The sequence below is a fragment of the Mirounga angustirostris genome, unplaced genomic scaffold (genome assembly GCF_029215605.1).
Source record: "Mirounga angustirostris isolate CCGP_5_RB_7025 unplaced genomic scaffold, mMirAng1.0.hap1 SCAF_2, whole genome shotgun sequence".
Classification (NCBI taxonomy): domain Eukaryota; kingdom Metazoa; phylum Chordata; class Mammalia; order Carnivora; family Phocidae; genus Mirounga; species Mirounga angustirostris.
Window position 1 is genome coordinate 203033949 of NW_026991710.1, and position 25329 is coordinate 203059277.

A 25329-nucleotide genomic window follows, 5' to 3' on the forward strand; every position below is an offset into this window, starting at 1 on the left:
TGGCGCATGACCCTGTGTGGAGTCTCCAAACCCAGCAGATCTCTGCGGTGCGCTCCCGCGCTGCTCCTCCTGGGGGAGGAAGGGGAGTCTTCCGGGATCTGCCGCTTGTTGGGTCCCTGCTGGAGGAGCAGTGGCCCAACTGTGCCGCGGATCACGGTTTATGGCAACCCCTAGCTGAGAGCCCGCGCCTGGGCTCCGTCTCTGCAGCCGGCTTTCCTGCTCCCATCCCAGGGAGCTCTGCAGCACTCAGGCACCCCCGGTCTTTCTGTGACCCTGAGGGTCCTGAGACCACAGTGTCCCAGCGAGGGTTCCACCCCTCGCTTAGTCACTGGGGCAATGTCCCTCAGCGGAGCCGACTTCTAATTTTAGTATATGTGCTGCCGAAGGGAGCACAGTGGAGCTGACTTCTAAAAGTTCTGATTTTGTGCTCCATGGCTCTGTCACTTGCCGGAAGCGGCCAACGGAGGGCCCCTCCCCCGCCGTCTATCCTCCTGAATATCACGTCGGATTCACTTCTCCACACGTCCTACCTTCCAGAAAGTGGTCACTTTTCTGTTCAGAGAGTTGTTGCTATTCTTTTCTTCGATCTCCTGTTGAGTTCGTAGGTGTTCAGAATGGTTTGATCCCTATCCAGCTGAATTCCTGAGACTAGACGAAATCCAGGTCTCCTACTCCTCCACCATCTTGCTCCCCATCTGGCATCACAATTTAATCACAGTATAAATTGTGGTTGATTGAGGTGAAGTACTAGCTGAATCAGGTTAACCTTGGGAATCCATATGACTGCTGCCCTTGACTTTTATGGCAGGAATGATGGCTACAAACACCATGGTGTGGAATGGATTCTCCTGGGTGTACCAAGCACTTGAAAAATCACCTGGTTTATTATTATTGCAAATCAAAAAACAAGGCTATAATAACACTTTTCAACACTTATCTCTTCTTGATACATTTGGTAATAGAAAACATTAAAGAAGGAAACATTTATACAAAATAAATGCCAAATAAAAATCAGTTAAAAGTTTGAAAGATAAATCTACACATTATATCCTATTTGACATTTTCACTTCTAAAATTAAATTGTACAAAAAGCATCACTTGTGTTATTTGATAGTTTTGACTTTGGTAACAAGTATTCCAGAGATTTAAAAAAAAAAAATTGTATTGTGTAAATGCTCCTCAAATTGTTAAGTGTGTTCAAAAGCATCTTCAGATTGGGCGTTAGGTTGTTTTCTTGAATAAGCTTGTTTTCTTTTTTAATGATGAAAATATTTTGTCTCCTTGCCCTGATTTTGGTTTTGCCATCGAAATCTATATTGCTTTTACTTCAGATTTTACACCAGTTTCTGATTTCAGGTTGGAGTGTTCCACAAGAACATTCACTTCTCTCTGCATTTCTTCTATTAAAGGGATTTACAAAGCACTGAAACTCATAGCAACATACTCAAGCAGTGGAAAATGCCAAGGGACATCGTTGGGTAGTATTCAAATAACATTCAGATCCCCCTTCAAGGTTAACATCATTACATAGAATCACACATCAGAACTGCTGATTTAAGGACTTATTTAGCCTTCAAAACCTGTGATTTTTGGAGAACACCACTCATAAGATTTATATAAAGTATAAATGTATCTAACTGCGCTAATATTGTATTTGCAAGAAAGACTCACTGTTAGCAGACAGGGCCTTAACCTCACACTTGTAGCTCAGGAACAGCTGCAAGTACGACTGACAAGTGGATTGTGAATGCTGCTCTCCCATGTGCTTCTGTCCTAGTGCCTAGAAATGTCAACTTGACCATTTGGTTTCATTTGTCAGTATTTTCCGCTCTTGCTTTCAGTTGATATTTTTAGATTCCTTCAAATCAGTAACATCTCTGTGTCAGATGATTAAGCTTTAATTCTCACAGGAGAATTATAATACCTTGTTTCCTCATTTTCCCTATCAACTGATTTTTCTGGGGATTTAGAAAAAGTAAATTGGCCAAGAGACTTCAAGGAGGGACTACATGGAAACACTAATGTCTATCAACTGCAGCTCTCATCTAGGAGTTGGTGAGAATGCAAAGTATATTTACTTTGGGACATTTTCTTTTAAACATAACACTTACCATATGGCCTAGCATTTCCACTCCTAGGTATTAACTCAACATAAATTTATATATATGTCTGCCCAAGGACTTGTAAGTTTATAGCTGCTTTATTTATAATGCCCCAAATCTGGAACCGGCCCAAATGCCCATCAATGGTGAATGCCTAATCAAATTTTGGTATATCTGTGCAATAGAATACCACTTGGCAATAAAAGGATATTGAACCACAACATGGATAGATCTCAAAAGCATCATGCCAAATGAAAGAGGCCAGGTACAAACCACTACTGGAATCAGTGTATGATTCTATGCATATGAGATTCTGTTAATCACAGAACTACAGTGACAGCAGATCAGCAGCTTCCACAGGGTCCTGAGAAAACCTTTAAGAGTGATGAGTCCCAAGACTCACAGAATTGTAAGTTTAGTGAATTTGATTGTGGGTCAGTTATATTCAAATAAAGTGACCAAGTAGATTCCCACAATTGTTTTCTTTTATATCATTAATAATTAGAAAATGAAAGTTTACAAAAAGATATTTATAATAGCATATAGGCATTTGAAATACCTAGAAATTAATCTCTAAAGAAGTGTAAAGACTTCTGTAAGATAAAATTAAGGGGCCATAAAGAAGATCTGAATATACTGACCGATTTCTTGTTCCTGGATTAAAGATTCAATATGGTGAAGACAGGAGTTCTCCTTAAATTGATTAATAGATTCATTCTAATCCCATAAAAATTCCAGCATTCTTAGCCTATTTCTCTGATTCCAGGTTTTATATTTAAGGGCTGTAAATAGAGAAAACAAAATAGGTGGACTTTTTCTATTCTATACCAAGATTTATCATAGAAATATATTAATTATAGCATCATGATAATGGTGCAGGACTGGTCAGTGGGTAAATAGGATGTAATAGCCCAATAACACATCCAGTTTTATCTAAGCATTTCTATATGAGATTTCTATGAAAGAAGTGACTTTGCCTGATCAGAGGGGAAAATAATTGACTTTTCAATAAGTGTGTTGAATAGCCATCTGGAAAAAAAAGAAGTTGGACTACTACCTCCCATCAGGCCGAATAAAATCTATTTTAGTGCATTAAAGTACTAGGTGTGAAAGGCAAAGTTGTAATGCTTTTACAAAGAATATAGAATGTCTCCATGGCCTTAGGAAGGATTTCTTCAACAAGACACAAAGCATTAGCTATAAAGGAAAGGATTGATAAATTTGACTACAATAAAATGAAAAACTACTATCATTAAAAGACCATTAAAAAAGATGAAAAAAATCAGAGTGGGAGAAGATACTGTCTATTCTGCTACAATGTTTGTTTCTGTAACACAAGTAAGTTCATATATGATTGGTAAGTAGGTAGGATAATGATGTCAATTTAATGGAGGTAATATTGGTTCTTACTCCATTTTCCCCAGTAAGCTAGTTTTGTGTCATCAAGTAGCAGCAAGTAAACAGAATATACAAACATAGTTGAATGTTGCATGCACTGTTCATAATGCCCATTCACCTCGATTTGGCCTCTTTTCTCAATTTGGACATGTACTTTATCTTAAAAATCATTTATTACATCTTTTGCCTTATCTTCATTATTCAGTAGCTCCAACCCTCCTTATACCCCTGTCAAGCTATCTTTTCTTTTCTTAAAATTGTTATTTAAAGACAAAGTATTTTATTTACACTGGTATTTTTATCAGGAATTTAAAATATCTTTTAAGCTGTCTTAGTGTTTTTAATTAGGGTTGTTACTGATTTTGCTAGGCTCTGGTTACAAAGTTGCAATAGGTTTTGAGAAATCAACCCTGACCCTGTTTTCTCAGTAATCTCCACTATTTGGGGAACACGATTTTGCAGAAAGTACTGTTTCTAGAAAGCATTTTTAAAAAAAGATTTATTTATTCGTTTTAGAGAGAAAGCATGAGTGGGAGGGGCAGAGTTGGAAAGGGAGAGAGAATCTTAAGCAGACTATGCTGAGCACAGAGCCTGCCGTGGGGCTGGAGACCATGACCCAAGTCAAAACCAGTAGTCGGATGCCCAACCGACTGTGCCACCCAGGCTTCCCCTTATTTCACATTTTGCAGAAACCCCCTTTGCAACACGTATATCTGACAAAGGACTGCAGTGCTTTATCAATAGTAAGACACAGTTATTTCACATGTTAGCCTCTCTACAATTGTATCTTACGATAGATGTAATCTTTTGATTTTAATTGCCAGTTTTCTTTTTTAGTGATAAAATAGTGGTGCATTTTGGAAGCTGTTGATTACTTAGATTTGATGAAGTACTGTAGTAAAGAACTACAAGTCAAGTTTTAGAAGATAGGCAAACCAACAGAGAAGTGGCAAAAGCCTTGAATAGTCACTTCACAACAGAAGAAATCTCTACGGCTAGTAAATATTTGAAAAAGAATGTGTGATCTCATAAATCAGTTGCACATTAAATACACAGTGAGATGCCTTCACATGTTGGCAGAAGTTTAAAAACCTGACTCCAAGTGTTAATGTGGACATAAAAGGATGCATATGGCATGGTTCCATTCATATGAAATTACAAAAGAGGCAAAACTAAGCTTTGTTGCTTAGGAATGCATTATGTAGTTGGTAAAAAAAAAATTTAAAGAAGAAAGGAAATCATCACAAATGTCAAGATGGTGGGTACTTTTGGGGGTGGGGGAAGGAGATATTTATGATTGGAGGTGTACAAGGGGGCTTTTGATCTCCTGGTGATACTGTTTCTTCACTTGAGGGGGTTTGCTTTATTATTACTTGTCAAACTTTACATATATGTCTTATGTACCTGTCTGTATATTTCAGAATAAAACAAAAGAGGGGAATGATCAGTTATATCAAATCTTGATAGGTCAGGTAATACTAGGACTGAGACTTGAGCATTGGGTTAAGCAAAGTGGAGACTCCTGATGAACACAGCAGATTGTCTCAGTGGAGTGGTTGGGGCAGTGATCTAATTGGAATGGGCTCAAGAGACAGAAGAGAGGAGTTGGGAGACTGTGAGTAAACAGAACTTGGAGGAATTTTATGTAAAAAGGAGAAATATAGTAGGGACTAGAGGTGATATAGAAAGCTTTACATTAAATATATAGAGTATCAGGAGAATACCAATATAAATTTTCTGGAATGCTGAAGGCAATAGGGTAGGGTAGGTGAAAGGAGAGAACTTTTTATGTGTATTGGGATTACACATTTTTGGAGAGAGGATGTGAAAATTTGTAATACCTATATTTGTAGAGAAGTAACATTAAATCTTCTTAAGTCTTGGAAATATATATATGTGTCACACATGGCATTTCATATCTACTCATGGAAAGCATCATGAACATCACCTTGCTTAACATCACTTTGCAGAAAGAGAATGAAGCACAGAGGGATTAAGTACTTGCTTAAAATCGTATCATTACTAACAATTCCAGACTAAAACACGGAGTAGCTCCTGCCCCTTGCATCAGTGCTCTTTTTATAGTATTATCTATAATATGGTTTGCTCTTAAATCGGGTTTTTCAGGTTTTATATAATCAGTATATATATATATTTTAAAGATTTTATTTATTTATTTGAGAGAGAGAGAACACATGAGAGGGGATAGGGTCAGAGGACAAAGCAAACTCCCTGCTGAGCAGGGAGCCCGATGCGGGACTCAAACCAGGGACTCCAGGATCATGACCTGAGCCGAAGGCAGTCGCTTAACCAACTGAGCCACCCAGGTGCCCTATAATCAGTATATTTTATAGTAGAGTTTATTTGGATAATATTTCAATTAGCCTTTGCTGCATAACAAATCACCCTAGAACAACCTAGAAAAATAACTATCATGTATCATTTCTCATGATTCCATGAGTTAGATGAGCTCAACCGGGACCACTTATGTGGCTGCAGTCATTGGCACCTCCACTGGGGTTGGGGGGTCTAAGATGGCCTCACTCACATGTCTGGAACCTTGGTGCTGTTTGTTGGCTGGGGCTCTCTCATCGTAGTGTAACCTGGACTTCCATACTTGGTGGTGGAACCATTCCAAGAAAGCAAAGATGGAAGTCTAGACTCCTGAACTTGTACAACATCACATCCTCCACATTAAACTTTTCAAAGCAAATCGTAAATCCAGTCCAGATTTCAGAGGTGAAGCAGTAGGCCGCCCCATCTCTTAATGAGAGGAGGTACAAAATATTGGGGCCACGTTTTTCTATCTATCACAGATAATTATAAGTGTTAAATTTAATCATTAAATTTATTTTCCAGTGTTAATTTTTAGTTAATATGGAGCTAAAAGCTGTTGATTTGGGGAATCTAACAATGTAGTTTAGCCAATGCATGAGAAAACAAAAATTTGACAATGACAAAAATATTTTAACAAAAAAAGTTATGTTTTCCAGCTTTTTTATCCTCTGTGATATAAAGCAGATAAAGAAATGCTCATTTTAAAAATAAAAAGTTCGGTAAGAACAAGGGGGAAGCTTATTGAATATACTTTGTTGCTTATAGTATTGTCTAAATCATTTTCTGAGATTGTTACCATTAATGTTTTATTATCACCTTTGTGAATTTTTTTCAGGTTACAGAATATAATAGAATGTAATACAACTAAAAAGTAAGAGCAATTAATAATCTTCCATTAATTATAATAATAGCGTATTTCCAGGTACTGTGCTAATTATATTTGTGTAAAATATCACATAATTTACTTGACCACTATGATTCTTCACTGTGTTAAGACTTGGGACTATTAGTTTGAACCATGTAGACATCATCCCTTCATGTTCCATCCCAGGTGGGAGTCAGGGAAGGTCCTCTAAAGAAACTTCTTAAGCCAGGATGTAAAGGGTGAGTAGATGTCAGCTGAGGTAAGAGTGGGAAAGGGAAGAGGAAGTCTTCCAGGGAAAGGGATGACTTGGAGAAAGGCCTTGTGGAGGTAAGCAAGTGTAAGGTGTAAGCAAGTGTAAAAGAACTAAAAAAAAAAAAAAAAACTATTATGGTTAAAGCCTAGAATGTTAAAGGGGTGAGGCAAAAAAGAACCTGAAGAGGATTGTTATTGCTAAAGATCATGGGAAACCTTTGATAGATTTAGAGGTTTTTTGCTCAGATGATTGTTTTAGAGATGTCACTGGCTGCAGTCTAGGTAAGGACCATAGCCAGGGAGAAGTAAGGGTTGACCCTATGAGACCAACAAAACAGACCATAGATAGTGATATGAATTAGATGAGTGTGAGAATGAAGAAAAGTGTATAAACCCTAGAGGTATTGAGGAGATGGAATCAACCAGATTTCCTAACCAGATGTGGAATAGAGGGCGGAACCTAAGATGGTGGACTCTCTGCCCTCTGGCTTGGAGCGCCATTAATGACTAGGGAGCATAAGTGGAAGAAAAGATCTGGAAAGGGATTCTTGTGCAGGATTTGCTGCAATATCCCAACTCTGTTTTGAGGCTAAATACTTGGGTCTCTTTTTTTGTATTCTCTACTATTTGAAATAATTTTTCTAGTATCAGTTCACAGAAACGTTGAATCATATTCAGTAAAATTCAGTCAAATGTAGCAATGCTGCCATACCTGAATTTATACTTTGATCTAAAAGATTTTACTTTAGGGCACCTGGGTGGCTCAGTTGGTTAAGCGACTGCCTTCGGCTCAGGTCATGATCCTGGAGTCCCGGGATCGAGTCCCGCATCGGGGTCCCTGCTCGGCGGGGAGTCTGCTTCTCCCTCTGACCCTCCTCCCTCTCATGCTCTCTGTCTCTCATTCTCTCTCGCAAATAAATAAAATCTTAAAAATAAATAAATAAAAGATTTTACTTTAGTGTGAATTCCTTGATAGGAATTTACTATTCTGTTGCCATAGTGTATTTCATTAAACACTGTACTTCTTAAAATTTTAAAATTACTTAAAGAGAATAATGGCTGAGAAGCAATATATGAATACCTATCTTAAGCTTTAAGTCCTTTATTCATTAAACTAAAATAATTTCATAATTAATATTTGACCAAATTTTAAAACTAAAGTGCATTAAAAGAACTTTTAAAAATTGTTTCTCTCTTCACTTATACCAGGGAAGAAAAATGCATAAGGTAGCTTGATAAAAATGAAATCTGTATACACTGAAACTAATATTGTGTGTCAACTATACTTCAATTAAAAAAAAAAGAATAACCATGTCCCCCAAAATATGAAGTCTTATCATTGGTAGATTTATCTTTCCTTCAGATGTTAATTTGACACTAGAACTCTTTTTAGTCTTTGTGGTTTGTATTTCGTAGCTATATGTAGATTATATTAAAGTATATTTAGTCATTCTACATTATTGTCCTATTTTCACCTAAAAATGTTGCCTAAAATTTTCTGGTTGTCTTTCTAGAAGGTACATATATTCAGTAGTGTGTTTCTCCCATGTGTTCTCTATAGACTGTATTTTCTATTATTCTCAATATTTTGTAAGTTTAAAAGCAACCTATTTTTTTTCTTGTTTTTTTTCCTTAGGCACTACAAGGGCCCCCAGGGATGGGGAAGTACCAGGGGTGGACTATATCTTCATTTCTGTTGAACAGTTCAAAGCACTGGAAGTGAGTGGAGCATTATTAGAAAGTGGAACGTATGACGGTATGTCCCCCAATACTGACAACTATCTGAATGGCTGGAATTACTTCAAAGGGAAATTGATCAGTAAAATATTTTTTTTAAATTGTCTTCTGTTGGTCTTTGGGGAAGTTTTCTTTTGGTTAGCCTGTTTGTAATTTACTACCTAAAATGGGATTAAGTAATTAAGCAGAAGCGTTCCATCATATTATAAAGCTGATTGTGAAGAATATACTGAAATCCTTCAAAACAACCAGTTTGCATATTTTGTGGTAATTCATATTCATCATATGAACTCAACAAGTGTTTGTTGTTTGCTTTCTGTTTGTGGTTAGGAATCCAAATACTGTGCACTTAAAAAAAATCTATAGCTTGGCTCTCTTGGAGAAAAGAGAATATAGATTGGGGGGAAAACAACAAAAATGGAATAATTGGTTTTCTTTTCATATCTCTTTTCTACCCACTTGTTTCTAGAAGTAGAGACTTAAGATCAGTTTCAATTTTTAAATGATGCTGTGTTCCATCTTTTGTTCTCCCTTACCTGACACTCTTTACTGGCAAGCTTGTCCACTCCCATCCACGCTCTACTTCTCCATGATTGCTTTCTCATGCTGTTATAGTTGCCTTTTTCACAAGCTTGGTGAAAGCCGCATCATGTCTTAGTAGTATCTTCAGTGCCTAGAGATGGTGTTCAATGAACACTAACCTTGAATTCAACATATCCAAGTATGCATTGATGTTCTGTCCAAAAGAATAATTCTTCGTAATTTCTCTCTTTAGCTGTACCCTGGGCTCAAAATGGTGGAGTCATCATTTACTCCCTCCTCTTCCTTCGAGTTTCCATCACCAAATCTAGTCATTTCTTCCTCTGTAACAGCTTTCACGATGCATTTCTTTTCACTCTCACACCACTTCGTAGGCTCTGGACAAGCTCATGTCTGGGCTTCTGCGGCTGTTTCTTCCCCATGTCTAACCCACCTGCCCATTGCTCTCATGCTCGTCTTCCTCCACCGCTGCTCCGCTTGTGTCTCCTCTTCAGAGTCTTCTGTGATTTCCTTTTTGCCTGCTCAGTTTGCCCCAGCTGTGCTTTCTGGGCTTAGCTCCCACAACTCATTCATTCATTCGTTCATTCAGCAACCCATTTATTAAGTACCTACAACGTGCTAGAGATACTGTGGTGAACAATACTGAAATGGTGCTGCCTTAATAAATCCTATATCCGAGTAGGAAAAGCAGTCAGCCAACAAGCAAAATCACTATAAAAGGAGACGTTATGAAGAAAACGAAAATAAGAGCTTTAAAGAAAAGAGTAGAAACGTCTTATTTAGATAAGGTGGCCAGTGAAGACTTCTGAGAGGAAATGACCACTACTTATTTTTTATTTTGAGGCCAATAGCCTGGCCTCATTCACCTCCCTTTTTAGAGGCAACCATTCGGATGTGTTTAATCTGTATGCTTTTGTTCATATGCATTCTCGCAAAATGTGTCTTCTGTGCATGCATGTATTATTTGCATCTGGGCTGTGTTCTATATCTCATTCAGTTTTTAAGTGTTCTCAGTTATTTCAGTGTTTTTTAGATTCAGCCATGTCGCTGTCCTATATTTACATGTAATTCATTGCTTTTTTTAACCACTGCACAGCGATCCACTGCATTCTACTTAACCCCTCTTGTAGTAATTGACTTCCAGATTGCTTCCAGCACCCCCTCACCACAGATAGAGCTGCAGCATCCTCTTCTTCTAGACCTGTGTGAGGATGTCCGTGGCACATATACCCAGGGGCAGAACTGTCGGGCTATAAGGTCTGCAGGTACTAAACCTGATGAAGGAGTCGAGGCAGCTCTGCAGCTGCTTTCCCGCCAGCCGTGCTTGAGGGGTTGGTTCCTGTAGCAGCTAGAATAAAGATTCCATGTCCTCACCGTCCAGCTGTATCATTTTGCCAATCTGATGGTTGTAGAAGTGGGATCTCCTGTAGAAGTGGGTTGTAGAAGTGTCAGAGAGTTGGAATATCTTTTTATATGCTTGTTAGTGTTTTGGACTTCCGCAAATTGTCTTTTCATTTGTACTGTACATTTTTTTAAAAGTGGGATCTCAATCCACATTCCAGTTTGTGGACATTCCTTAGATATTTAGGTATTTATTTAGACATTAATTCCTTATTGGATATAGATATTTTCTCCTGTTCTGTCACTTACTATGCTTGTCCATGTGTTTCTTCATTAAGCAGAAATCCTTAGTTTTTATATGTCAGATTTATCACTGTTTTTCTTAGGGTTTGTGCTTTTGAAGTTTTGTTTAAGAAGTCCTTCTCTGTCCTTAGATCACAAAGACATTCTCCCTCATTTTCCTCTGTTAAGTATAAGAACATGGGCGATGACAAAGTGGCATATTACATATTATAATTGCTGTGTGCTAAATTTAAAGGAAATGCAAATTGAAATGTACCATTTCACACCCATCAGGTTGACAGAAATTTTAAAGTCTGATAATTGTGAGAAGTGGAAACTCCCATATACTGCTGGCAAGAGTATAAAATGATACAATCCCTTTGGGGAGCATTTTGGCAATAGCTAGTAAATTTGAAGATGCACTTAGCTCTGACCCGGCAGTTTCCTCTCTGGATGCCTGCTCTAGAGAAATCTTTATCTATGTGCATATGTAGTCACATACCAGAACAGTCATTACAGCGTTATTTGAAATAGTGAAAGAATGGAAACAACTCTGTTTTAGTAGGGAAATTCATAAAATGCATTTTAACTTGTTCATGAAAACGGACTATTGTACAGCAATTCAATAAACTTGAATCTACATGAATGAACAGGAACAAGTCTTAGAAATATAATTGTATAAAAGGAAAGTTGCAAAAGAACACATAGAGCATACTGTTTATAAAAAAAGGCACGAAATGTTAGAAAAACCTTTATGAACCTTTTATGAAAACAATGGTATTTATCTGTTATATATGCATATACATACCCTAGTTGTACACAGTGTGCAGGGAAATGACACATACCAACTTCAGAGCAACTCAGGGAGAGCATGGGAAGGACTGACAGGAAGTTATGACCTTAATTGAACATGTGACCGTGTATATATGTCCTTAAAGAGGGGGACAAAAGGGAGACCTGAAAGGAATCCGGCAGAAGTTAAATAAACAAATAAGGATGTGTCTAATACAATTGTCTCTGATTCTGTATGTATTTAAAATATTTAATAGTTGGTAGTTCTTTTTGAAAAATGAAAAAACCTTCAGAAAAGAAAAAAGGGGAAAAAAACCCTTCTAAAACAGCTTCAAAAAGATGAAAACCTTTTCTGTCAATAACTATAGTCAGGATTCACAAACCATGTCATTTTTATGCATTGCTGTATCTGAAATTTTGATACTTACCAACAACTCAAGAAAAATAGGCCTAATTTCCTTGTAAGCATTAAGATAAATAGTTTTCTTTAAGTCCAATAATTGTGTTTAAGTAAGGAAACTACCAGAATTTGTTAGGAAGTCCTAAAATCTTAATGATCATGGGTGGCAATCAAAATATCCTAAATTTGTCTGATTTCACCCTAGAAAACAGTTAAACTTCCTAGAGTGAGATAATAATTACTAAGACTACGCAATAAAATGTGTATCTAGTGTTGCTACTAGAACTACCGTCCTTAGGGAAGGTGGATGTTTGATTTTTGTCACGGAATGTCCAAATTCCTGGGTAGCGTGATTGTTGGACACAATGCAGGAAAAATTGAGATCCTGGAGCATCCTGTTCCCCAACCAGACCTCTCTTTGGAACGTTTCTGGGCCCTCTGCCCGAGAGAAGTGTGAGATGGCCTCTTCACTGGGTCCTTGTTTTACTGTGGGCTAGAAAGTTTGCAGAGACTCTCTGAGTCTGTTTTAAATACAAATCTTCGCATCCATCTGCCTGACAGGGGTAACTCCATTTCAGATATGGATTTGGGAGCAAGGGAGTAGTAGTAGAGTGGGGAGAGTCAAGATGTAGTTGAAAAATTTTTTGGTTTGATTTCGTTGTTTTGTCTTGAATATTTTAATGACACTTACCACCCAAAGTCAGATGTCCAAAGAATTTATCTTAATGCTTTTCCCTCAAGGCACACATGACCAAAGGTAAAGTGATCTGTAGATTTGCCTCAGTATTATGGTGAACAACCTATACTTTTTTTTATCTGGGACAAATAATTCATTGTATACCCCATTAATTTACTTTATGTGATGAGCATCTTAATTGCCTCCTTAGGAGCCCAGGAATTTCATTAGAAGGTGTGATTTTAAAAAATAAATAAATGAAAGAAGATCATGAATATTTTATTCCCTAACCATATCTTTCGATAGCATTAGCATAGTGGCTGATAAAAGGTTGAAACCAGCAGGAGCCAAAAACTGTTAATGTAGTTAGACCTTTTGAGTGGTTTTCCATTGTATTTGACTGCCTACTGGGAACTGCATGACAAATTAAGAAGATATGCAATTGTTTTCATTCTACTCTGGAATATTTATTTTTACTGCAAAAATTCCTGATCCTCAAGACTTAGAATATTAAAGTATTTCTTGCTTTCCTGAGAGTAAGCCAATATTGAATTATGCTAATAATGTCTCTATTTGTTCAATAAATTGTCAAATAAAATAATATAATTAGAATGCTCAGAGAACCTAAAAATTACTTTTACATAAACAGCCTACATTTCAGCACACACTGGTTCTTAGCTTTATCCTTTACCCACATATTTTCTCATTTTACCAAAATAGTTCATTATGTTACACATCAGAACAAAATTATTTGAGTTCGTTTTCTCTTCCTTTACTCCCACTTCCTAACCCAATTAGTCTTTTTTTTTTTTAAAGATTTATTTATTTATTTGAGAGAGTGAGAATGAGAGAGAGAGAGAGTACATGACGGGGGGAGGGTTAGAGGGAGAAGCAGGCTCCTCGCTGAGCAGGGAGCCCGATCCGGGACTCGATCCAGGGACTCCAGGATCATGACCTGAGCCGAAGGCTGTCGCTTAACCAACTGAGCCACCCAGGCGCCCCTATACCAATTAGTCTTACACAAGAGCATTGATGCATTTAAATTCACAAATCAGGCCCTAATTTAGAGCCCATGCAAAGCAAGCCCTATAGGAATAAATAATCTGTGTACATGAAGTCAACTTCCTATCTATCCTTAGTACAAACAGTAATAAAAAGTTAGATAATGTTAGAATATACATGGGCACTTGAGAAATTAGTTCTTTCTGTTCTTTCTCCCTCCTCTGCTCCCAAGAAGAAGCATTTGGGCTTCCTTTTGGCCATTCAGAAGCCTCGGTATATGGCAGCAGGGCAGAGACATACATTGGACCATGTGTTCTGACTCTCAATTCAAATCAGTCCTTTCAGCTGCCGTTATTTTGTCCATTTCAGGAAACTTTTATGGAACTCCCAAACCTCCAGCAGAACCCAGCCCTTTCCAGCCAGATCCAGTTGATCAGGTCCTCTTCGATAATGAGTTTGACACCGAATCCCAAAGAAAACGAACTACATCTGTCAGCAAGATGGAAAGAATGGACAGCTCTCTTCCTGAAGAGGAAGACGATGAGGACAAGGAAGCTGTTAATGGCAGTGGAACTACAGGTTTGTAAACAGATGAAAAATTCTAACTGATCTTCCGGGTTGACTTGAACATGACACTGAACTGGAAGTAGTAAAACCTTTCCCAGAGCATGTGTAGAGCAAGTGATGCAATTCTAATTATTTTTAAGAGATTGTGTGTGGAATGAAGTGTATCTCTGTCAACCGCCTTATAAGGTGAAGTGAGGTTGCACCAAGTGGCAGTTTTGATAAGTCTGTAATAAGCTATCATTAGTAATAACATAACATGCCATGATCCCTCTGCTTAAAAGATTTGAGGTTCCAAGATATGAGAATCTTGTTAGCCTAAGTCGTACTTTACAGGATATGGACAAAATACAGTTTTAAGATATAACTTTCAACTAAAACTGCAGAGGGTTAGAAATATGCCAGTAAAAATTATCTGAAAGATTTGTTAGCACTATGTTCAGTTTAAATTCTGAATCACTCAAAAAAAAAAATTTCTAAACCTGACTCTTATTTTTCATTAGATGCTAAACCAACAGAAATTTAGTGGTGAAGAATCTTCCTTTGAGTACCCCTAAAAAATGTGGTGTTTGCTTAGGAGATTCTTACCCTTTTTTTTTAAATTTTATTTATTTATTCATGAGAGCCAGGGGGCGGTGGGAGTAGGGAGAAGCAGGCTCCCTGCTAAGCAGGGAGCCTGATGTGGGGCTCTATCCCAGGACCCTGAGATCATGACCTGAGCCAAAGGCAGACACTTAAAGACTGAGCCACCCAGGTGCCCCGATTCTTACCCTTCTAATTGAGAGTATAAGTAGGAAGCTACAGAATCACAGCAGAACTAATTTCAGTGCTATTTATTATAACATGTTTATTCAAAACACTAGAATATGAACTTCATGAGGGCTGGAAGTTTTGCTTGTTTTGTTCATTGCTCTATCCCTTGCACCATAAGCAGTGCCTGGCACAAAGTAGGAACTAAGAAAATATTTTATTAATACCCCCAAAATGAATGAATTTGAGTACATCCCCAAATTTGCAGAACCCATTACCATATTATTTTCCCAAACCACTTAAATTTGCTGTGTATATTGTATTTACTGTCTTAATACATCCACATTTCTGTCCTCCTCCAGGGTGTGAGTCCTGTCTTATAGTCCTAACATCTCACATAGTTATGATACATAATATGTTTGATGTTAAATTAATTACTCCAGTATACTTGGGTGTAGAGACTGAGAAAGGCCTAAAAGGTTTAGGTGAATTCACATCTAATTCTTCAGGGGCTGTTAAGGGAAATTATCATACAGTAGAGCCTTTTGATATTGATGTCAGCTTTGTTTTCCCACAGAATTAAGTCTGTTAACATTTTTAAATGTTTCAGACTGGAATTACAGACCATGAATCTGTCCCAGTGTGGGAATTTATATATTCTTATTTTGAGGGGGGAAAAAATGTTCTGTTTTTACTTCCTAATACAGATCTCAGTGACCACTGCAGTTCCTTCAGAGGGAAACCTCTCTGTGATCCCCATAGCTTTATGTTTGTCATGTAAGCCAGTTGTTAAACCAGATGTTACTAACTTTTTGACGTTAATATTTAAAGGGAGTGTATCCGAGAGTGGGAGGCACTTTGTATACTATCTTTTGTGTGTGGATACCATAGGGCACTTCCACTGGATTATATATTTCTTTGTAAGAGAAAATATTCAGACTATTTTAAGGAAAAAAACAATAAAAGACAGGACTAATAGCCCTTGGTTTTTTCTGAATAGGTACTAACTCTAGTTGTTAACTTTTATTGAAAGTTGTGGAAATGTGCTTTTTGTGTTGCTTTTGGGGACTAGAATTCCTGCCTTGAAAAATCAGAAAATTGTTGGGGATGGAAGTGGTGAGGGGATAGTTAAAGATTTATTTGTATCCCCAATATGTATATTATTTTATATCTTGCTGAAGAATTCATGTGAGAATGCTAATATGCCCATGTAGGATGACATATGTTATATAATAATGCTAAAATTTTTTCCCAAGTATTGGTTGTTACATAAACAGTATTTTCAAGTCATTGGCTATTAAGTGAACTCTTTTACACAGTCATTTCAAATTATGTTCAGAAAAGTATGAGACATCATATAGTTGCTTTTGTTTTCCTCCAACATACTTCTGTCCCAAGATTGTAACTCCCTTCCAGATTGATTTACACATTGGGTGCCTTTTAATTTCTGTCACTTTTTTGCCTGGAGAATGAATCATGGGTTTTATTCTAGCTATGCATTCAACAAATATTTATTGAGTACCTGCTAGGCTAGTAAGTGCTGGCATTTTTCTAACAGCTAAGAATAAAGCACTGAACAAAACAGACAAAAGCTCTGGTCTTCATGAACTTTGCCTTCTAGTGGGAGAGAAAAAAAATTATCCAACATGAATGAATAGCATATGGTATATTAGAGAGTGCTAAAGAGAAAAACAAAGCAGAGAAGGAGAGGGATAAAAAGTAGTGGATTTTAGATAGAGTGGCAGAAAAGATCTCACTGAGAAGAAGACTTTGAAAGAAGCGATGGTGTAAACCCAAAATATCTGGGAGGAGAACATTCCAGCCAGAGGGAATTTTAAGTACAAATGCCCTGAGGTGGGAGCATGCCTGGAATACTCAGACAAAGGCAAGGAAACCAATATAGTTGGATACAACGTGGACAATGCATTATATGTGGTTGGAGCAGAGTGATGGAAGGAAATAGAATAGTGAGCAATGAGGTCAGTTAGATAATGATTGGGGGTGTGTGGAAATGCGTTTATGTAGGATCTTATACATTGTTGGAAGAATTTTGCTTTTTAAAAAAAGAATTTTGCTTTTTATTCTGAGATGAGAAACCATTATAGGGTTTTGAGTAGGAGAGGAACATGATAAAACGAATTTTAATAGGCTCATTCTGGCTACTGAATTGAAAATAGGCAGTAGGACGGCAGGCATAAATAGTGATACTAATTAAGAGGTTATTGCAGTAATTTATGTGAGAGATAGTGGTTTGAACCTGATGAAAGTGTGACAGGGAAGAAGTGGCCTGAGCCAGTAACATTTGCTGATAGACTGGATTTGAGGTCTGAGAGCAGAGAGTCAAAGATCACTTCAAGGGTTTTAATTTGAGTATCCAGAAGAATGGAGTTGCCTTTATTGAGATGAGGTAGATTGTAAGAGGAGTCAGTTTGGATTGGAAAAGGGTAGTAGGAGCTCCAGTTGGGATATTTAAGCTTGAGATGCTCATTAGACATCCAAATGCAAATGTCCTGTTTGAAGTTGGATTTAAAAGTCTGTGTCTGGTCTGAAGATGCATATTGGGACATCATCAGCATACACCTTGCAGAGCAGTGACACTGAATGAGATCACCAAGAAAGTAACTCTAGAAAGAGAAGAGAAAATGCACACAGGAGGGTGGAGAGGCCTAGAAGCCAGGGGAAGAGAATGATCAACTATGTCAGATGCCACTGATAAGTCAGATAAGAGAGCCACTGAGAACTGATCATTGGATTTAGCTATGTGGGGGAAACAGGGTCATCCAATGAGATTAGGGCTGAGGGAGAAATAATGGTAGATTTAAGAAGGAAAGTGTGAAATAGTTATCCAGGGGAGTGTCAGAGTGAACGGACTAAAGGAATTTCCTGTGATTATCATACACCATTAAATGCCCTCTTGAGGTTAGTTATCAGTTACATGTGCCTGCGTAGAGTAGATGGAGAGATGTAAGCAGAGTTATGCCTCAGCCAGGCACATATGCTGAAGTAAGGTTGAGGCAGAAGATCCAGTAGTGTTTGCAAGGGAGCGACGATCATGGCTGATCACAGAACTTAAGTTGCCTGAGTAGGACAATGAGGACATGGTGAGGGCACAGATGGGGGCGAGGGCACAGATGGGGGGTGAGGAATGGTGAAGGGTAGTAAGTAGCTGTATTAATGGATTCTAGAACTAGGTTGGATAAAGGACAGTGAGAGTGGAGGTACTATATGTAATGATATCTAAGGCATCTTCTAAGAATCTCTGATTCCGAGGCATTGCCCGCAGTTTGGAGTTGTCGTAAGTTCAAAGTGCATGAATTGTGAATTCCCTAGATGGTAACCAAATTTTAGTATTCTTACCTACCTCATGGACTCTGGGACTCTCAAAGAATTGTGATATCACCAACAGAGAGTTAGACTTAACAACAGAAAGTCTATTGAGCGTAATTTTAAAAAACTAGTATTATGTTAAAGGCCTGTGTTAAATATATGTGAGACAGGTTGGTAGAGCAGTTCAGAGCGTGGACCACCTAGATTTGAATCCTGACTGTGTGTTATCAGCTGTGTGACTTTGACTAAATTGACCTCACTGTGCCTTAGTTTCTTCATCCATAATCTAAAAAACATAAGAGTAATAATAAATCATCACAGGGCTGCTGTGAGGATCATGAGTTCATATATGTAAAGTGTTTCAAGTAGAGCCTGGCCCATGAAAGGACCGTGTAAGTGGCCCTGCAGACTTTGCTGTCAGTCATACACTAACTGACACATATTCACAATATTCCCAATTGATCCCAGTGTTGCTTGTCGCTTTTTTCCCAGACTGGCATCAGAAGTGCTGTACTGGGTTAATGTCACTTAGCAGATGAAAAAAATGCAGTATGTCTATTTGTTACCTCAAAAATGATAGCAGAACAGGGCTCCTGGGTGGCTCAGTTGGTTAAGTGACTGCCTTTGGCTCAGGTCATGATCCTGGAGTCGTGCGATCGATTCCCGCATTGGGCTCCCTGCTTCTCCCTCTAACCCTCCCATTGTATTGCCTGTAAGGTGACTGTTACCGTATATTGTCTGTGTTCCTTTCTGGTCTATGTTGCTTTTAGGGCCTCTCTTTGCTTAGAGGACCCCTTTCAAGATTTCCTGTAGGGCTGGTTTTGTGTTTGCAAATTCCTTTAGTTTTTGTTTGTCCTGGAAACTTTTTATCTCTCCTTCAATTTTCAATGACAGCCTAGCTGGATAGAGTATTCTTGGCTGCCTATTTTTCTCATTTAGTGCTCTGAATATATCCTGCCAGTCCCTTCTGGCCTGCCAGGTCTCTGTGGATAGGTCTGTTGCCAATCTAATGTTTCTACCATTGTAGGTTACATATCTCTTCTCCCGAGCTGCTTTCAGGATTTTCTCTTTGTCAATGAGAATCGTAAGTTTTATTATTAGATGTCAGGGTGTTGACCTATTTTTATTGATTTTGAGAGGGGTTCTCTGTGTTTCCTGGATTTTGATGCCTGTTTCCTTCCCCAAATTAGGGAAGTTCTTTGCTATAATTTGCTCCATTATACCTTCTGCCCCTCTCTCTCTTTCTTCTTCTTCTGGGATCCCAGTTATTCTAATGTTGTTTCGTCTTATCGTATCACCTATCTTTCGAATTCTGCCCTCGTGATCCAGTAGTTGTTTATCTCTCTTTTTCTCAGCTTCTTTATTTTCCATCATTTGGTCTTCTATATTACTGATTCTCTCTTCTGCCTCATTTATCCTAGCAGTTAGCGCCCCCATTTTTGATTGCACCTCATTAACAGCCTTTTTGATTTCCACTTGGTTAGATTTTAGTTCTTTTACTTCTCCAGAAAGGGTTTCTCTAATAACTTCCATATTTTTTTCAAGCCCAGCTAGTATCTTTAAAGTGATGATTCTGAACTCTAGATCTGACATCGTACTAATGTCCGTATTGAGTAGGTCCCTGGCAGTCGGTACTACCTCTTGTTCTTTTTGTTGAGGTGATTTTCTCCGTCTTGTCATTTTGTGCAGAGGAGAATAGATTAATGAGAGAACAAAATGCTAGCAGAGTAACAATGTCCCCAGAAAATATACTCTAAACAAATCAGAAAAGACCTGAAGCAGTGGAAAAAGAAATGGAAAGAGAGAAAAAAGAAAAAGGAAAAAAAGAAAAAGATAAAGATAAAGATAAAAACAAACAAAAACAAACAAAACAAAACAACAACAACAACAAAAAAAACAGAATGTGATCAAATATGATCAGGCTGGTATATAGATCAGTGCCACACACTAGATTTGGGGTGTATTTTGGTCTTTTAGAAGAAAGTGCCTCCCAAAATTTTAAAGAAAGAAAAACTTATATATGTACAAAAATAAGTGTTGATAGGATGAAGGGATGGAATATGACTGTAAAGATGGAAATTATAAAAAATTTTATAAAAGGAATTGATAAGAAGTTGTTTGAAAAAAGAAGAGAGGATTTAAAAAAAGAAAAAAGAAAAAAAAAAGGGAGAGAATGTGATCAGGCAGGGGAATAGAAAACACCATATACTAGAGATTTAGGGTATATTTTAATCTGTTAGAAGAAACTATCTCACAATTTTAAAGAGAGAACAACTTATATATATATATGCCAAAAATAGGGGTAACTACTATGAAGGGATAGAATATGACTCTAAAAATGAAAAATAAAAATTTTGTTTTAAAAAAAGGATTGATAAGATGGTTGAAAAAGGGAAAAAGAAAAATTCAAAAAGAAAAAAAAGAAAAAAGACAGTTAAAAAAAATTAACTTTGAAAGACTAAAGAATCATGGTTAAAAAGCCATGAATTCTATGTGCAGTAGTCCCCTAGCGCTGGCTTTCTGCCATTCTCATTGATCGGTAAACTTGGTCTTGGCTGGCTGTTCTCGCTGATCTTCTGGGGAGGGGCCTGTTGCCGTGGTTCCCAAATGTCTCTGCCGGAGGCGGAATTGCCCCGCCCTTGCCCCCTCCCGGCTAAGTCATCTGCTCGCGTTTGTTCTCCGGGCTTTTGTTCCCTGCGAGCTTCCCGTACAGCTTTGGAGGCGGAGAGTGAAAATGGCGGCCTCCCAATCTCCGCCCGGAGGAGCCGAGAACTCGGGGCCCCGCTCCTCAGTGAGCCCCAGAGAAAAGCCGCCAGTCACTCCCGTCTCCCCGGTGTCCGGCTGCAATCCGTGCTCACCCGGCCTGTGACCGCGCGTTTCTATCTCTGGCACCCGACCCCGGGTGGAGTCTCTAAACCCAGCAGATCCCTGCGGTGAGCTCCTGCGCGGCTCCTCCCGCGGGAGGAAGGTGAGTCTCCCCGGATCTGCCGCTTGTCGGGTCCCTGCTGGAGGAGCAGGGGCCCGACTGGGCCGCGGATCACGGTCAATGGCAACCCCAAGCTGAGGGCCCGCGCCTGGGCTCCGCCTCTGCAGCCGGGTCCCCGCTCCGATCCCTGGGAGCTCTGCCGCACTCAGGCATCCCCGGTCTTTCTGTGACCCCGAAGGTGTTGAGACCACACTGTCCCGGAGGGTTCCACCCCCCGCTCAGCCACCGGAGTGACGTCCCTCAGCGGAGCAGACTTTTTAAAGTTCCGATTTTGTGCTCCGCGGCCCTATCACTCGCCAGAAGCGGCCGACGGAGGCCCCTGCCCTGCCGTCTATCCTCCCGAATATCGCCGCGGATTCACTTCTCCACACGTCCTACCTTCCAGAAAGTGGTCGCTTTTCTGTTCAGAGAGGTGTTGCTCTTCTTTTCTTCGGTCTCCTGTTAAGTTTGTAGGTGTTCAGAATGGCTTGGTCCCTATCCAGCTGAATTCCTGAGAGGAGACGAAATCCAGGTCTCCTACTCCTCCGCCGTCTTGCTCTGCCCCGGGCCTTGAATCTTCATAGGGTTTCTCTCCCACGCTTGGGAGTACATTTGTTGTACCAATACCAGCAACATATTCACCAATTCTGGCTCACCCTGCTTGAATAATTATATGTCATCAATATGATGGAACCAAGTGAGGTTTTGTGGAATGTCCAGAAGGCCCATGTCCAGGCGGTGCTGGAGCTGCCTCCTATTGTTTCATGAAAGGAGCACCTGGGTGGCTCAGTGGGTTAAGCATCTGCCTTCAGCTCAGGTCATGATCCCAGGGTCCTGGGATGGGTCCCCTCGTTGGGCTCCCTGCTCAGTGGTGAGTCTGCTTCTCCCTCTCCCTCTGCCACTCCGTCCCCACCTCCCCACCTCCCCATGCTCTCTCTCTCTCTCAAATAAATAAATAAAATCTTTGAAAAAAAATATCATGAGAGCTGTTAGATTTTCAGGCATTTTGCAAACCAGTTGTTAAATACAGCTATTAAAAATATGTCATTATAAATTTATAAGTTATATTAAAAGCAGAGATAATATTTAAAACTGATCATTTCCTCGCTATTTTACTATATTCTGTGATTTTTTTAACTTTTATTTGCATTTATTTTATGCAGAATTTACTACCAGGCCATAAACTTTTGTTTCTTCAGTTTCTTCTGGGATATCTTTTTCTTCTGTGCAACCTCCCCTTCTGGTTTAGGAACAATCTGCTCTTTTTCAGTAAGGATCATCTCAATGTGGCAGGGATAGCTCACGTGTGGGTGAATCCGACCATGAACCCGGTAAGTTCTGTGTCGCATCTTGGGAGTTTTGTTCACCTGGATGTGCTCAATGGCCAGAGAATCTACATCTAAACCCTTAAGCTCAGCATTGCTCTCTTCATTTTTAAGCATGAGCAGTAAAAATCAGCACTCCTTTTGGGCCACCAGCCCCGTGTCCAGCCCCACTGTTTGGCCAGGGCACACCTCCCAACTCCACCATTGTAGCCAGGGAGTGGTGCACGCTGCTTTTGCAATGCGACATCCTTCAGATACTTGGTGGCTTTCCAGATATGCATATTTTTGATGGCCTGGGCAGTTTCAGGTGTGTTCCTAAAGTGAACACAAAGATTCGAACCTCTTGATTGGCATGATTTTGTAGGGTTATCTGGGTCAAGTGAATAGTGAAATATTTCCAGAGATCACCTCAGGCTGCTTATGGGAAAAGCTATATTTTATGCTAAACTGTGCTTATTGACATCTACTGTGTCTGTATGATAAAAAAAAAATACTATGATATACTGCGTGGGGGTGTGTTACCATGTACAGCTCTCCAAATCTGCATTTTCAGTAAAGTCACGCTGGCAGCTTAAAATTGGGTATGGTAGAAATATTCCCTCTACAGAAATCAGCAAATAGGACAGACCACACTTTTCTGCCTGTAGTACCAGCACACGCTGTCCACGTCCCTTTGGACCACATTATGATGCCAGAGTTATGATACAGTAACATAAACGTACAGTCGTACACACACCATGTAGATACCAGCACACGCTGTCCATGTCCCTTTGGACCACGTTATGATGCCAGAGTTATGATATAGTAACGTAAACGTACAGCCGTGCACACACCGTGTAGATACCAGCACATGCTGTCCACGTCCCTTTGGACCACGTTATGATGCCAGAGTTATGATATAGTAACATAAACGTACAGTTTTACTCACACCGTGTAGATGCAAACTGCTTCTCGTCCTCCATCCTGATAGTATTTGAAAACACATTCACCAGTACCCAAGAGCCATGTAACAGCCCCAAACCATGTTAATCAGGCATGAAAGCTGTAGTTAGGACAACTACCTGGTTGTGTTTCTGGTGGCTCATTGTCTTCTTCGAGGATCTGGTCGGGTGTTTGTAGTGACCAGAGTGGTCAATGAAGTGGACAGGATAGGAACAACCGCACCCTGCATCAATCTGCACCATTTCCTTTGGATTGTGATATTGCTCTGGACTTAGTGTCTTTGTGGAGAAGGGAGTACAGATTCGGGACTCCCCCTCAGCATCCTCCTACCATATCACTTACTCCACTGGCCCAAGAACCAATGTGGGGATTCTGCCAAACACCAGGTGTATGCATTCCAATTACACATTCAGGACTACTAGGTAGGTCCATGGACCTCACAGAACCATTGTGATTTGGACCAGGGCCAGGGTGCCATTGATTAGCTGACCCCATGAGCCCCTACTGCAATGGAGGACAGGCATGTTAATGACTCAGCTATGTTGTATGAGCCCTAGACTGTTCCAGCCCTAAGGTTTTGTAATTCTGCGCTGTTGCAGTCAGGTCCAACTCAGACAGAAGTCGATGGAACAGAAGGAAGTTGAGTACTTTAAAAAATGGGATCCTACATGATTGGATCAGAGGCTTGGGGGAATATCTAGAAGCCTGGGGGAGTCTCTGGAGTGGTAGGGAGGAGACCACCTTGTTATTCCTGACAGAAAGAAGCAGTGGGGGACCTCTTTACCTACCACAGGGATAGCAAATGCTGGCATGGTTCCTCTAGATAGTCCCCTGCCTCTGTACAACAATCAGGGACTAATTTTCTGTGGACTGTGGGACCCTAAGGTCTTAATAAAATTAATGAGCTTTGTCTCCATAGGATGGGAGTTATGCAATCCCTCCCCCTAGCATCAGATCAACCCTTCTAATCCCTGTGCCCCTGAAACAACCTACCTTCTCCCCAGCCCGAGGGCAAATGCTGTTCACAAGCAGGAGCCTCTGACCTCTGGGGCCTCACCTTCCCTGCAGGGACGTGGTGCGCTGAGGTTGGCGTGCAGCCCCTGCAACCAGCCCACTTAGGTTCAAATATCAGCTCTCGTGCTCACTGACTGTACTGTCTGAGACAAGGGATTTAATCTTTCTCTGCTTCAGATTCTCTACATCAAAGGGAGAGGGTGCACAGAGTTGTTGTGTGGGTGATCAGAGGCTTGCTGGTAAGTGTTTGGCAACCAGTTTGGTTGGGGGAAATACAGCCCCCGATTGAAGGGCTAGCCAAGTTCTGTGGCGTAAATATTCCTACAATGGCTGGTCCAAGCTACCAATAGTTTAATTCTCTCTCACAAAAGTCCCCCAAATTTAACAGTCAGGAGCTAGTATGAGCCAACTCCAGCACATCCCATGTCCATGTGCCTAGAGAAGTGTTGATTCTGCAACAGACAAATACAAAGACTTCTAAGGGATGGAGACTTCTAAGGGATTCACCTCAATCAAGCATGTTAATTAATGACAATAACAGCATTATCTGGAGGCAAAAGTTCTAGGACTCAGTGGTTGGAAGTAAGGACCACAAATCAGCCAAACATCATCATCAGGACCCTACTTCACTTCTACTATGGGTGTGGAGACTGTTCAGGCATACTGTACGAAGTGTAGGAGTCTCAGGACCTATACTGAGAATCCACTGGTTGAGGCC

At 39.7% G+C, this 25329-nt stretch overlaps 1 long non-coding RNA gene across 1 annotated transcript in view; it reads left to right on the forward strand.

The window, feature by feature from the left end:
- The window catches only part of LOC135363528 (uncharacterized), a 28861-nt gene extending 14233 nt beyond the window's left edge, over positions 1-14628 (forward strand). The window contains exons 2-3 of the long non-coding RNA XR_010409212.1: positions 8591-8710; positions 14094-14628. This is a non-coding gene — a long non-coding RNA (uncharacterized LOC135363528). The remainder of the gene's footprint in view (positions 1-8590; positions 8711-14093) is intronic.
- Positions 14629-25329: the final 10701 nt, after the last annotated feature.